The sequence below is a fragment of the Macrotis lagotis genome, chromosome X (assembly GCF_037893015.1).
Source record: "Macrotis lagotis isolate mMagLag1 chromosome X, bilby.v1.9.chrom.fasta, whole genome shotgun sequence".
NCBI lineage: Eukaryota > Metazoa > Chordata > Mammalia > Peramelemorphia > Peramelidae > Macrotis > Macrotis lagotis.
Window position 1 is genome coordinate 275,776,422 of NC_133666.1, and position 10,752 is coordinate 275,787,173.

Below are 10,752 nucleotides of genomic sequence, written 5' to 3' on the forward strand. Positions count from 1 at the left end.
AATAAAATATCAGTAATGTGATTACAGTATATATACAGCATGAAATATGACTAGATGGGATATATACCAGAGCTGGTCAATATTAGAAAAACTATCAGCATAAGTAGCTATATTGATAACAACACCAACAGAAGGCACATGATTATCTCAGTAAGTGCAGAAATAGCTTTCAACAAAATACAACACCAACACCCATCTCCCATCAAAACACTAGGAAGCACAGGAATAAAAGAAGCTTTCCTTAAAATGAAAAGTAATATTCACCAAAAACCATTAGCATCATTTATTTTATCTGAAATGGGAATGAGCTAGACACCTTCTTAATAAGATCAGGGTTGATGCAAGGATGCCCATGATCACTGTTATTCAATATTGTAATAGATATAGCTATAGTAATGAGAAGAAAAGTAAATTGAAGGAATTAAAATAGGCAATGAGAAATCAAAATTAGTACTTCTTGCAGATGATATCATGGAATTCTGTGAGAATCGCATAGAATCAACTAAAAAATTAATTTAAATGATTAGTAAATTTAGTCAAGTTGCAAGATATGAAATAAACATATCAATATTTCTTTATATTATCCACAAAGTCCAGCAGTAAGAGACAGAGAAATTCCTTTTAAAGTAACTGTAGACCAATAACATAATTATGATATCATATAATATGATATGATATGATATGATATGATATATGATATGATAGAATAGAACAGAAATAATAAGCATAATTAATATACTTGGGAGTCTTCTTTATAAGAAAAAAATTCAATTAAATATAAATTCAATGACAAAAACACTTCACAAAAATCAGATCTAAACAATTAAAATTAATTGTTCATGGATAGGTTGAGTAGTATAAAATGATAATTTTACCTAATTTAATTTATATATTAAATGCTATAGAACAAATTACCAAAAGTTATTGTATAGAGTTAGATAAAATTCATTTGGTAGAACAAAAGGCCAAGAACATCAAGGGGAACCAGTGTGGGGGGGGGGAGGGCGGGGCCGGGGGGAAGTGAAGTTACTCTATATGTACAAACAACAAATTATATCATAAAGTTGCAATCATCAAAACAATCTGGTACCAGCTAAGAAACAAAGCAGTGGTTCATTCAAACAGATTACATAAAAAAATATACTGTAGTAAATGAGCACACTAATGTAATGTTTGACAAATGGAAAGATCTAAAATTTTGGAACAAAAATTCATTATTCAATAAAAATTGCTGGGGAAATTTGAAACAATAGGGCGGAAAGTAGGTATAGACCAATATCTCACATTGTATATACAAAGATAAGTCAAAAATAAGGTCAGTAAAGAGTGATACCTTAAATAAATTAAAATATGGAATAATTTATCTGTATGATCTATTGATAAGAGAAGAATTTGTGACCCTAAATGTAATAAAAATGCAAATTGGCTAATTTTGATTTTAAATAATCAAAAAGGTTTTGCATAAACCAAACCAATATAACCAAAGGAAAGCAGAAATATGATGATGAATTTTTATATCAAGTATTTCTGATAAAGCTCTCATTTCTCAAAATATCTATATATTTGATGCTTATATTTTATTAAACATATTAATCTTAATTTTAATATATATAATTTCATAAAAATTTTATGAATAAAATTCACTCCACAATTTAAAAATGGTCAAAGGATATGAACATGCAGTTTTCTAAGAAAGAAATCAAAGCTCACTCATCACATGAAAAAAAGTGCTCTAAATCACTATGGATTAGAGACATGCAAATAAAAGAAACTGAAGTACCCCTTATACCTCACACAATCAGATTGGCTAATATGTCAGAAAAGAAAAATGATAAATATTGGAGGGGATGTCGGTAAACTAGGACACTAATGTACTGTAGGTGAACTTGTGAACTGATCCAGTCATTCTGGAGAGCAATTTGGAAGTATGCCAAAAGGGCAATGTAACTGTGCATTCCCTCTGATCCAGCAATATTACTATTAGGTCTGAATCCAAAGAGATCAAGAAAAAGGAAAAGAACCTATTTGTACAAGAATATTTATAGCAGTTTTTTGTAGTGACTAAGAATTGGAAATTGTATACATTTCATAAAACTTATTCTGCCTATACTGCCTGTAGAAATAGAATGCAAGATTTTTGAAAATTGAGATTGTTGTTACTGGAGTTTTTCCCCTATCTCCTAAATTTAGCACATAGTAGGAAATTAACTTATAGAAGCAGATATGTCATCTAGACTAGGCAAAAATGAAGGTGACCCTAAGCCCAAGAAGAGGAGTCAATCAAGAAAAACAAATAACTAACAAGACTCACTTGTAGGCATTGGTAGTAGATTATGATTGGTTAAATTGACCACTTTGAACTTTCTGACTTCCCTTGTGTTGTTTGATTCTAAAAGTCTTTTAAATTCAAAACCAACCAACCAACCAACCAACAGTATCTGTTTTTCAGAGCACCGAAGGTAAAGGTCAGTATCTTTTCATATAAGTCAAAGTTTAGTTAGAAAAGACACACAAATAATTGTTAATGGTAGCTGGAACTTTTTAGAAGCCATTGACAACTCAAGTTTGGGAATTTGTTTATGGAAAAGAAGGGCAAGCTCTGGGGAGAAACCCTAGTAAATGAGGACAGATGGAGGGAAAAAACCCCAGTGATATCAAAACTAGTACCTCCCAGAGTCTGCTGAGGACTTTATACAACTCTGAAGTCTGTTTTATAACAGATAAAAGATAATCTCATCTCCCCAGGAACTCTTTATCCAAGAGCTTGAGATCAGTGAGCAATCATTTCTCTCACATTGCATTTTATAAGCCAATGGGCACAATGAAAAGTATATTCTCTTAAGATTTCCAAGAGATATGGGAAGAAAAATGAATGAAGAGGATAGTTAGTGATGATTTTTCTTTACAAGACTTTGGTCTATTTTCCTTTTCACTTTGTTCTATACAGAATGGGCTATATATTCACATATGGTCTATGAGCATCATGAGAAATTACAATTTCCTGAGAAAGTAGAATATTGTTAAGGGATGGGGTTTCCAAGACAAACAACAGATTTCATATTTTAATATTTGAAAAAGTTTCATTTTTTTCTCCTACAATAATTTTAAAATGTCTTTTCTGAACCAAGCACATGAGAGACCAAGTGAGTGAGTGAATAGAAGATGGTTATCAATGACCTAGGTATTTTCAAGTTTGAGTGCTCTCCAGTGGCCAGTGGGGAACACTGCAGTCTGCTACAAGATGGACTATGCCAAAGGCTTAAGCTAGAGTGATTTAAGAGGCCAACTCTGGAAGATTAAATATAATGTCACCTGATGGCTAACTCAAATATTTCACTCTGAACTAATTGAATCCTCCCTGGCTGGAAGGTAGATTTAAAAGTCATATGGTTCCATTCTATAAATTAAGGCATAAGGCAACTGTCATTTCTAAAATAGGATCAAGAGCAAACAGCACTTGAAGTTATCTCTCTTATTTTCATATTTACAGAATATGCTTTTCAAAGATAAGACTAACATCTTATTATGTCATCATAAAGTTCTAAAATATTTTAATGAATACAAAAGCAAACCAGTAAATGACTACAAATATGTTGGTGTTTCTGCCAAGTATCCTAAATATGTTTACCTAAAAAGACTATTTTATAGAGAACTCTCATAAGGGAGGAACTCATATGATAATCAGAAGAACTAGTACAAGGACATTCTCAAGGTTTTGCTGAAAAACTGTAATATAGATTGTAAGACATGGAAGACATTTGCACAGGACTTCCCACATCCAAGAAGGGGCTGTGCTCTATGAGCAAAGTAGAATCACAGCACCACAAAGGAAATGTGAAATGCATACAAATCTAGAGAAAACTCCATCTCAGATGTTTATTTGGACTATTTATGCCTTACCTGTGGTAGAATCTTCCAAGTTTGGATTATTCCAATTATAATTGGAAACACTGTTTCTTGACCCCAATATCATGATGCCATCGATCCTCTTTGAGTATGAAGAATGAACAACACTGACAAAGAAGAAGAAAAAGAAATACTTGGAGAAACTTTAGAGTATAACTTTTACAAGGATACTGTTCTGCCAATAAAGTTAAGTTATTGCTTGGATATATGTTATGGAAAAATCAACTCATAGAAAGCTCTTCATTTGTTCAATTCTCTTGAAATTGGTACCACTCTTATACTGGCATAACTACACCCAGTATAGTTTATAAGTCAGTTTATAATACAGAAGCATCTGGCTAACCTTTAAAGTTCTTTCCATTAACACTGGTCATTGGCATAGACCTTTGTGGAATGCCATGAAACTTTTCCATTGAAGTTTAAGGAGAAAAATAAGTCAAAAAATGTTATTGGCTCCATGATGTAAATGAGGTCTTTATTCTTGCATAAGCGCTTTCATTTCAGTATAAGAGAATGAGAACATTGACTCTTTTTATAAAACCACATTAAATTTTATTATTACATTAAAGAAGCATAATCTTCCCACCCCCTTCTCACTTAGATGCTATTCAATGACAGTATTATCTCAGTCATTACACTCTCTACTTAATACTTTGTTTTTAAATGTAACCTTGTGATTTTGTAATGCAGGATTACAAATGAAAATTTAGACAGATTTTTTTAAAAACTCAAAGCACCAGGTTTATGTCACTTGCTTCATTTCATATATTGCTAGATCATACCTAAGCTTTCATATAGTTCTTTTCAAAATAAGCAATTATTCATAATCATAGTGTCACAGATTTACAACTGGAAGAAATGATCTAAATCAGTCCCCTTATTTGATATCTAAGAAAGCTAGGTCTCAGAGAAGTTAACTCAGAGAAGATTATAAAGACAGTACAGAGTTTAAATTCACACTCACATCTCCTGATGCCAACTATAGTGTTCCATTGTATTTTAGTTCTAGCACAACTATGTTGTTTAAGACTGTGACTTCTGACAAATTATTTAATCTCCCTGAACTTCAGTTTCCTCATCTATAAACTGAGGATAATGAGAGCTGAACTATCTGGAATATAGAGAAGACCAAATTAGAAAATGTATCTCAAAAGATAGAAGTATAAATTATTACATCTACAGATTTCATTATTATTATTTTATTGCCAAGATATAATCATTCATCATTTCATAAATTCATCAAAGTTAATCTGTTTTTTTTATTTTTCTGCATACCCAGAACCTATATAGGACTTCACCTAATAGTAGTCACTTAATAATGTTTTCTAATAAATTGTAAATTTTTCTTTTCTGAGATTACAGATAATTTGATTACGGTTTTTATCATAATTTTATATATCACATTAAAAAGCTGACAGAAAAACAGTAAGAAATGCATAAGAAATCCTAAAATAAAAAAGTTATTTTCCTTATTAATATTGCTATTCATAAACAAATTAAAAATTTTTAGACTAGAATACAATCTAGCTAAAAGATTTGATAAATGTATTAAAAATATCCATTCCAATAGTACTTTATCCCAGAGATAGAGACTGCTGCTTTAATTTAACACATTCACACACATATACATATATGATTGAGCTTTTAGTATGTGCTAAGCATTACATTCAGCACTGAGGGGAGAGACTATATCTAATATCCAGAAGAAGCAGTTCTGAAAAATACATGCTGTTGCTAACAAAAGTGACCAGAAGAGGGAGTGTAAGTAGATAAGTGTAAATTCATCACCATTTTTTGAAACAAACACAAAATAGCTCAACCTGTGTCTTGCCTCTGAGTCAGATGACCCTAAAAATCAAAACTGAAGTTGTTACCAATTGATGGTGACTCAGAAAAGGAGAAATTCATAACCCCTATATTATAATCCCTTTCAGCAGACTTTGTTGACTCATTTGTTGACAGTCTGCAAAATTTATAATCCTCTTTTAACAGGGCATACTACTCTTTGCCTAGCATTTTGCCAGGGATGAAAATCTATTGGAATAACTTTGAAATGACAGAAAAAAATGTAATTCCCTGGATTTTTGTGGTTCTGAACCTTTGTAAAGAGTATTAAAATCCTTTAGACCATCCCATGTCGAAATGAATTACTAGATGATAAGACAGTCACATACAGTTTGGACATATTTTAAAGGCACTTGGAAGCATAGCTTGAGATTGAGTAACATATTTGTTATCCACTGGTAAACAACAAATTTAGACTGACAGAATAACCTGGAATACTGAGGCACCAGGTCTAACTTGCCCTGAAGAGTCAGCTCCAAAATGTGGCAGATTTCATAAGTAGTGATGAAATCTTTAAAAGATAGCCTTTCACAGTTTTTAATAACAACCAAACACTACCAACAACATTGCATTAACTTTCCAAGGACATTGTGAGATGAATGAATAAAGCATTTATTGAGTTCCTAAATATGCAAAGTACCTTGTAAGAGCCAAAGATACAAATTGGGAAAAAAAACAAACAAGACTCTCTACCTTTTTTTTTAAGTTTTTGCAAGGCAAATGGGGTTAAGTGGCTTGCCCAAGGCCACACAGCTAAGTAATTATTAAACCTCTGAGGTCAGATTTGAACTTCAGGGCCAGTGCTCTACCCACTGCACCACCCCAACTCTCTCTACTCTTAAGAAGCTCATATTCTAAATGGTGGAGACAATAAACATAAGGAATATCAGCTACAAATCATATGGAAAGGCCTCATGGTGTTAAGACATGAGTCAGGAGGGATAGTTTCAAGCCTGACTCTAACATTTTCTATATGTGTAACCTTGGTCAAGGACAAATCAGTTGACCTCTGACCCTCACTTTTCTCATCTCTCCAAAAAAAGATGATACTAACACCAGTAATGCCTACTTTACAGGATTATTGGGAGGAACAAATGAGATAATCTACATGAAATGCTTTGTAAATATTTGTTACCTAAATCAATCTAATACTGTTTATGACAGCTGTCAGTAATGAAACACAGCAGAAAAAGTGAGTTTCTTGACATTATAATCAGAGTTCTTTAAACTCTGACTCTTCTTATTAATTCCAGAGATTCTGGGAAATATTTACAGGCAAATTATCTTTTAATCCATTGCCCCTCTTTCTTCTCTATAACAGCCTTTCTGAAAAAATAGAAGTTTTAAACATATTTTCTTATAAGTAAAATATCTCTAACTTCTACTTCAGGCCTTTTGAGGGTTCAAATATGTTATATCCCCCATGTCTCTAGGTTTCATTTAGGATTCTTCAGTGAGTTGTCAAACTTCAAGTCTTCCTATCTATCTTTCTGGTCTCATTTCACATATGCTTACGTCTGCATGGAGATTTTATTTTAGATTCATATTAATCTTCTGCTGCTGCCTGAAATGTGATCTTAACCAGAGTATTAAAAGAGACAAGGAACAGTTTAAAAGATGCACAGTCTTTGTATATGCAGAAGAGCCTACATTACAACTACTGATATGACATTCTCATGAGATAATACATCAAATTTACAGTTTATAATTGATTTTCTCTAAAGATTCCATGAGTCTGATTCATCTAAAATGCTGAGATATTTTGATACCATCTCCACTGTAAAATGGCACAGCATTAAAAATGATAGCATTTTCATTTACTAAATAATTTAGAAGAAAGTTTTCATCTAATTTCTTAAAGAAGAATTCAATCAATAAACCTACAATATAACAGCATTTTCATGCAATATTTTACCACTCTTATCAAACATTTTCCTTCACAAAAACCTTATGGGACAAGTAGGATAAATAACTTATAATATCCATTTTATATACAGGGAAGGACTGAGATTCTTTCAGGTTATATGACTCACCCAAGATCATACATCTGACTATTAAGTCACCAAATCTAGAGGTTGTGGGCTAAGGGGGAAAGATCCATGGAAGAGGGCACTAGTCTATTGGGATAGGTTGCAGGATAACATTTGTAAAAGGGTATGGGAAACGGATGCTTAAAGATAGGCTTGTGGGGCAACTAGGTGGTGTAGTGGATAGAGCACTGGCCCTGGAATCAGGAGGACCTTAGTTCAAATCCAGCCTCAGAGACTTAATAATTGCCTAGCTGTGCAACCTTGGGCAAGTCACTTTAACCCCATTGTCTTAAATAAATAAAAATATAGGGTTATATTTCCTCTTCACACTGCTCTCAGAGAATTGTGGACTCAAAAATTTATTTTCTAATTCAATTTAATCCAAATAATACTCTACATCCGAATCTAGAAGAATAAAGATGGGTTCCATACTCTCCAAAGAACTGAACCTGTCTGGATAATTTTGCTAATATACTAAAATAGTTTAACATTTTACATTTTTCTCTCCCCTCATATCTCTCTCCTTTACTCAAGAAACCAAAATTCTTCCTTTTTACTCTCCCTTCCTTTGACTCACTCCTTTTTTTTTATATTTACTTCCAAGGAGTCTTCTCTCTTCCAAGAAAGTTGTTGTATTTTGGTGTTCCACTACCAGCAAGCAATATGGAGAGACCATATCCTTTTCCTACTGCAATCTCTCTCTATATATCTGTATCTTTTTGGGTTTATCAGCATTTTCATTTGTTTTTGCATACCAATAGGGAAAAAATCAACAAAATATAAGTTATATTAGTCTCTGGTTCAATAAATGAATTTATGATATTATGGAGATATTTCTGAGAACTATTTTGAGCTCTTAATATGCAACTTAGCTCTTATAGTAAATATATACAGAACTTGAAACTCAGCAAAATTCCAGTCAAAATAGCTTCCCAGTCTGGGTTTGGATCACACTACTATTAATGCTGAAGTAAAAAAATATTTAGCAGCTGGTCAGAAGAAAAGGAACAGCTGTTTTGATGAAAATTACATTAATAACAAATACATTTAATTGGTGGGGTTGTCCTACATCACTGAAAGATTATTATGTTTTCTTCAAAACATATGCAAAAGGTAATCAAATCTTTTGTAAAAGACAAACCAGGTGCAACACATTTTATGATAAGGTTAGGGTTTTTGAAGTTGGGGGGAAGTTAAAGGAGTTTTTCTGTGATAGGAAAATTGCCTAGGGTGCTGGGGATTCTTCCAGCAAACGCTATAAACCAAGGGAAGCTATTTTACAAGTTCTCTCCTTTCAAGCCCTTGATGTCCTTAACCTGCTTCATGCTTGCCAGCATGTCATACCTCAGACTTTACCCTACTTTTTGTCTTGTCTTAAAAAGTCATTTTTTTCTGGTCATACATGAATTTATCAAATGATTTCTTTCAATCTCCAATCGCCTTCAAGGATCTTTTCCATATCATCTTTAACAAGATGGTTGCCTTGCAGCTTCTGACTTGAACGCTTGCCAAAACTGGGGAAATACACACTTCCAGTTCTTGCTTTCTTTTGGGTGCAATGATCTTGATCTTGGTCCAACTGGTTTTTCAATGATAATAAAATCTAATGCCTGTCAAATCAGGTCAAAAATTAACCTTCTTTGGTTTTACATCATGGGCCTTTCCTATATATATATATATATATATACTAAATTCTGTTATTTTGATGGGAGAGAGAACAAGAGAGATAATTTGGCCTTTCTTCCCCAGTGTCTTATGATATATTATTAAAAATTTCCATTGTTACTTTTAATGTACTATAGAGTGGCTGGGTGATGCAGTGGATAAAGCACCGGCCCTGGAGTCAGTCAGGAGTACATGAGTTCAAATCCAGTCCTAGCTGTGTGGCCTTGGGCAAGTCACTTAATGCCATTTGCCTTGCAAAAACCTATTATCTGTGTGTGTGTGTGTGTGTGTGTGTGTGTGTGTGTGTGTGTGTACGATATAAATACTTTCCCCCCTTTTTCTTCTATGGGTCTTGCACCCTGACTGCTTTCTCAGCCATTTCACAGATGTGTCAAAGGAACCCCTCTACTTCTGAGAGTGGCTCAGGTGAATGTTGGCCGCGGGGGCAGAGGCCCCTTACATAACTCATTCGCAAAGACAGGTCAACAGTGGAGGGTTGGTCTCCACCGCCCATTTCCCCCCTTCTGGTGGGCATGGAGAATGGGGCGCCGGTTCCCAGTAGCTCCGAGCCTGTCAGGGGGAAGACCTCTCCTAGGCGCATGAGGAGGATGGCGGGAGTCGGTGCAGGGGGCTCAGCCCGGGCCCAGTCCGGGGCCGGTCCTGCTGCGCACCAGCAGGGCGGGGGCCCCGGGGGTCAGCGCCTGTGCCCGTGCCGGCCGCGGCCCCTGCGCTCCCCCGCGCGCTCGCTCGCTCGCCCGCTCCGACTTCCAGCAGCCGTCCCCGCCCTGTGCGCGCGTGTGCGCGTGTGTCTGGCTGTAGCACAGAGACACTGATTCACAGAGACACTCACACCCACAGACCCACGCGCACAGGCGCCGGCGGCCCCGCGCACGCCGGCCCGGGCCCGCGGCCCCTCTCGCTGCACACGCAGACACAGCGCCCGCGCCGCGGCCATGGCAAGGGGGCGGGGGTGAGTCTTCAAGGACTGCCGCGCTCAATGTCAGGCGGGGAAGGAGTCCGGGGAAAGTGAGCGAGCAGGGCGGGAGCCGAGCGGAGGCGCCAGCAGGGGGCAGCCGGCGGCGGCCAGGCGCGCGGAGCGCGGAGCGCGGCGGCGGGGCGGCCAGGAGCGCGGCGGCGGGGCGGCCAGGAGCGCGGAGCGCGGCGGCGGGCTGGAGACAGCCAGGGGCTCGGCTCCTGCTCGGCTCGCTCCTCGGCGGCCGGAGCCCCAGCCACGCGCGGCCGCCGGCCCCGGCTCCCTCGGCCGCTCCCTTGGGCCAGCCCGGAGCGCCGCGCCCGCGCCGCCAGC